Below are 6,000 nucleotides of genomic sequence, written 5' to 3'. Positions count from 1 at the left end.
TCGAGGATCCGTTGTCTTTTAAGAAAGTAATGGAGGATTTTGACAAAGATGAATGGGTTAAGGCCATGAACCAGGAAATTGAGTCTATGTACTTTAATAACGTCTGGGAGTTTATTGATCCACCTGATGGGGTCAAACCTATTGGGTGTAAGTGGTTCTATAAGCGAAAGAGAGGTGTAGATAGAAAGGTGCAAACCTTTAAGGCTAGACTCGTGGCAAAGGGTTATACCCAGGTTGAAGGAGTTGACTATGAGGAAACTTTCTCACCTGTTGTCATGCTAAAGTCTATCAGGATTGTCCTGTCCATAGCCACATTTTATGATTATGAAATATGGAAAATGGACGTCAAGATTGCCTTTCCGAATGGTAATTTTGAGAAGACCATCTATATGACTCAACCAGAGGGGTTCGTAGTTCCAGATCAAGAGCAAAGAGGTTGCAAGCTTAATAGGTCCATTTATGGGCTGAAACAAGCATCTCGATCTTGGAACATCAGATTTGACACTGCTGTCAAATCGTTTGGCTTTGACCAGAACGTTGATGAGCCTTGTGTTTATAAGAAGATCATCAACAGCTCAGTAGCTTTCCTGGTACTGTATGTGGATGATATCCTACTCATTGGGAATGACGTAGGATATCTGATTGACATTAAGAGTTGGCTAGCTGCCCAGTTCTAAATAAAAAATTTGGGTAAGACACAGTATGTTCTCGGGATCCAGATCATTCGGGATGGTAAGAACAAACGGTTAGCCCTGTCTCAGGCATCGTACATTGATCAAATGTTGATTAGGTATAGGATGCAGGATTCCAAGAGGGGTTTGTTACCTTTCAGACATGGAATCGTCCTGTCTAAGAATCAATGTCCGAAGACACCTCAAGAGGTTGAGGAGATGAGACAGATTCCCTATGCTTCTGCTGTAGGAAGCTTGATGTATGCAATGTTGTGTACGAGACCTGACATTTACTATGCAGTAGGGATTGTCAGTCGGTATCAGTCCAATCCAGGATTTGATCACTGAACGGCGGTCAAAACGTTCCTCAAGTATCTTCGGAGAACGAAGGACTACATGCTTGATATGGAGTTAAGGATCGGATCCTTATGGGATACAACATTGCTGATCCCTTTACAAAGGCCCTCACGGCTAAAGTGTTCGAGGGTCACTTGGAGAGTCTGGGTCTTCGGGACATGCGACATCTTGCCTAGGGCAAGTGGGAGATGATACTGGGTATGCCCTAGTTTATTGTATATTGTACATTTTTATATTATATTGTACATTAGTCTCCCAAGTCATTAGGACAAGTGGGAGATTGTTGGGATTGGTGTCTTAATTCTCTCAGAGCCTCGTTGTTTTGTAAAGATACACATTGTTCAATGAATAAAATAAGTGTTATTTAATTTTGACATTTACTCATATCCAATAAACAAAGCTCATTGGTTATCTTATATGAACTTAAGCATGTATATGTGATATACAAGTGAATCATGCCTTAAGTGATATCCTAAATCGGTCTGTAGTATCAGGATTAAGGTGGGATATCTGATCCTGGTGACATTACGAATACGACCTGCTTTGTAAAGGTTTGCAAGTGTTGTAAACTACTACAGATGGTAGATCCTGACCATTCGTGTGAAGACGTGGAGTGGGAGTGTCTTATACAAAGAGTTTGTATAAGACCTGGACCACGAGATGACTAGACTCTGTATATAACGTCGTTGATACTAGAGGCTTGCATCTCACTTAAACGACCATAAGTGACACGACCTCAATCCTGAATGTTTTGTGAACTCTTGCCTTTGAGGGTGGTTCTTTAATTAGTATGGGTGAGGGTGGCCAGATTACCAACTCAACATGCCTACCTTTTTGGGGACTTGTCTGATCTTGGAGCTGGGAACTCAATCCACAATATGGAATTCACTCCTTTCCCAAAGCAGAGATAAGTAGAGAGATTGCTCCCTTAAGGGCTAATTCCGGGGCTTGAACATAGTGGCCACAACTTCTCTTTAAAAGAGAAGACTCAATCATAGTAGGACTATGACTTATGTTCACTAGAAGGATCAATGGTACTTAAGGAGACAGATGTAACTACAGGGGCATCGCGATTATTGGCCAAACTGTACTTATGAGCAATCTGTGAAGGGTTGTCGCATTGCTAATTGGTTAAGATGGACACATAATATATCTATAGTGAGGAGAGTTCAACTGTCGGTCTTTAGTGGAGTGCTAACGGATGGTGGATCCTGTGACTAAAGAGTTTAGTCAGTTATTCACGTACTGTTGGAGCTTCGAATCTATAGGTCCATGAGGTCCCCTTGGTAACTTGGATTCATGTTAAGGATCAGTTCTTGGTGTTGATTTGAAATGTTCAAATTGACAAGAGGTTATTTTGATTATATATGATATAATCGGTATGATGTATAAGATACATCTAGTAGAGGATTGATCTAAATGAGATTTACTTTCAGTACCATGGAATAGAAAAAGAACTATGGTTTATATGTTTCATAAGATGAAATATTAAAACTATAGGTTATAATATAGTATGATAAGTTGGTTATCATTTATATTTATAATAATATTAATTATTGGATCATTAATATTTTTTCTTTTAAATAACCAAAGTAGTGGGTGGTTATTGGATCATGGGAAAGTGGTTTCCTATTTTGAAAAGAAGTTTTTATAAAAGTTTGAAAAGGAATTTGAGTTTCCTCTCTGGGAAAGAAAGAAACTCATGTTAGTCATCAAGTAAATACAGATTTATTAAACGACGGTTGGGCGAACTGAATGATCGTGCAGTGTTTACTAAACGATCACATAGCGTTGCTAGACGATCGTTGGCCTAAGGTAAACGATTGTGTAGAGTTTGTACGCGATAGACCAAGCCATATGTTAGAGTTAAATGATCGCATAGCTTTTGCTAGATGATCGCATAGTTTTATCTAAACGATTGGGCATCAACCTATACGATAGGTCTCTGACTTCTTCCACTTGCCCAGTCGTGTACGCGATCATTGTTTAATCCGTTTATCTGCCTCATACCAAGTCTGAACAGAGCTCACCCTCTGGATTCTCACATCGAGAATACCATAGGTCGCCTTGTTGATCGCATAGTTTTATCTAAACGATTGGGCATCAGATAGGTCTCTGACTTCTTCCACTTGCCCAGTCGTGTACGCGATCATTGAGTTTATCTGCCTCATACCAAGTCTGAACAGAGCTCACCCTCTGGATTCTCACATCGAGAATACCAAGGTCGCCTTGTTGGTCGTGTCAGACTCAACTCGTCACCGTCGAGGTTTTCTGGAGGCCATTCGTGGTGCTGTGGAGTTCGTTCATGCGGAGGAGTTCGTGACTAAGAAGATCGTTGAGGACGAGCAGGAAGTGTTCGTGCTGTGTTCGTACGGTGTTGTGGTAATGTAGATCGGGCGTTCTTGGTCGTTGTTGTTCATCAGAGTGCGCAACGGAGCGTGGAGACATGTCTGCCGATGTGCGTAGAGTTTGTATTTCTATGCATTTGAGTTTATTCATGCTGTAATTTCTCTGTATAATTGTATAATCATTTGTTTTGAAGTCGACTGTAAATGTATATGTTCATTCATGCTTGTAATTTGGAATAGTCTTGTTCCGTTGCTCATGGAAATCATCGCTTCCGATTTCCTTCAAGGAGTTCCCAACTCACTCAGGATTGAGGTCATATTACCTATGGTCATCCTAGTGAAGTGAAATCTCAGTTATGAATGATGTTATATAACGAGACGTTAACACTTCGTGGTCAGGTCTTATACAAACTCTTTGTATAGGACGCCCCAAAAACTGACTCTCAACTTGTATCTAAGCTACCAAGGGGAACTTATGGACCTATGGCTCGAAGCTCCAATGGTATGTGAATAGCTAACTAAACTCTTTAGTCACGATATCCACCATCCGTTAACGGCCAAGCATTCCACTAAAGACTGACAGTTGACATCTTCTTGCCATAGATATATTTCTATGTCCATTGGATATAACCAATCATCAGTACGATGACTCTTTACAGATGCTCATAATTACAGCAGGCCAATTTACCGTTTTACCCCATAATTACATCTTCCTCCTTACGTACCACTGATCCCTCTAATTAACAATACAACATAGTCCTACTATGTGTGGACACCTCTCGGGCCATGAGAAGGTGCGTGGCGCCACATCGTTCAAACCCTGGAATCGGCCCTTAAGGAAGCTATCTATCTACTTACCCCTACCTCGCGAAAGATGTGAATTCCATCTTGTGTAACTGAGTTCCCAGCTCTGAAATCAGACGAATCCTCAAAATGGTAGGTTTGAGTCGGCGTTCTTGCCACTCACACCCATGCAAATCAAAGAACCGCCCTCAATTGCAGAAGTTCCCAATTCACTCAGGATTGAGGTCATGTTACTTGTGGTCATCCTAATGAAGTGAAGTCTCTATTATGAACGGTGTTATATAACGAAACGTTAACACTTCATGGTAAGGTCTTATAAAAACTCTTTGTATAGGATGCCCCCGCTCGCATGTCCCCTACACGAATGATCAGGATCAGATTATCTGTGATAAGTCACAACACTTATGACCATTCCACAAAGCGGGCCGCATCCATACCATTACTAAGATAAGGTTTCCATCCTATATCTATATACTACAGACCATTTTGGTTATCACTCAAGACATGATCCACTTGTATGTCACCACATATATGCTTGAGTCACATACAAATAACCAGAGATTTTATGTTTATTGGTTTGTGGTAAAATCTAAATGTGCAAAGTCAAGTAGTGAAGTAAATATCATTTATATTATACATCACAAGTGTTCATACAAAGTTGTTTACAAACTATTGGACACGAGACTTTAGAGCACAAACCCAACAGTATACCCATTAATACAACTCGAATCTCTCCAACTTCCGCGTCACAACGCCCCCGGTGAAACTCAGCCATAGCAGCAATCACACTGCCATTCTCGTCTTGCATAATAGCCCCCAGCCCAACTTCAAAATTAGACAGATGACAAGTTATATCCATGTAATCTTTAAAAAAACTTCCATCCGGACCATCCATAGCCTCAGACTCCGACCATCCACAATTTAGCGCTCATCACCCCTGCCATCCATGCCAGTCACACTTTTCTTCCCAACATACCTACCATTAAGTTCATTAGCTCGCACCTGAATACTAATATGCCGTTTTTTTCAATGTCTTTATTCCATAACCACTATCTCATGGTGTTTTCATTCCATATCCTTCCTTCATCAATAAGATCAGCCACTCTAACCTGAGCCTCTATTAGAGACTCTGCCACGTCAACTACCAAGGAAGAGTCAAGAAAACATACCAGTTGAAGATTGCCATGTCACAAAGATAAGTCATGAAGGAGTATTCCCTTCGTGCTCCAGAAATCTGTTAGGATTGGGTAATAACAAACAATATTCTTTCTCTATATATTGGGCTATGTGTCCTCATATCATTAGTCATTCATTAAATAAATTTTTAATTCTTTTGTATCCCTAAAATAGGGAATAATGTATAAATTAGGGATAGCTGCCCCTTTCCAATGTAATCGTGTAATACAAAGAGGTAAACGATTTGATTCCTTCTTCTTCGCTTAATTTTTTTACTCTATTGTTTACAACGAAGAGGTAAACGATTCCAATTCCTTCCCCCTCTTTTAATTTCCTGACTTGGTATCAAAGCTAGCTATGGTAAATGCCACTGTTACAGGATCTGGCTTGACCAATGATTCAACGAAGTTCAGCATACTTCCCCTGAATTAACTATTAAACCAAATAACTAGCACCAAGTTGAAGAGAGGCAACTTCATATTATGGAAGACGCTAGCTCTTCCAATGACTCAAAGATCATCTGTCCCGAACCAAGGTATGTCCTTTTATGTTCATTGTTACTGCTTCACCAGCTGTTGAACCTGGTGAAGTTGATTCTCAAGCCTCAAAAGGAGCTTCAAGCTCTACCGGCAAAAAATCCCTGA

Source organism: Benincasa hispida, chromosome 8 (genome assembly GCF_027475165.1).
Source record: "Benincasa hispida cultivar pf3 chromosome 8, pf3_genome.v1.1, whole genome shotgun sequence".
Lineage (NCBI taxonomy): Eukaryota > Viridiplantae > Streptophyta > Magnoliopsida > Cucurbitales > Cucurbitaceae > Benincasa > Benincasa hispida.
This window is presented reverse-complemented; position numbering follows the sequence as displayed.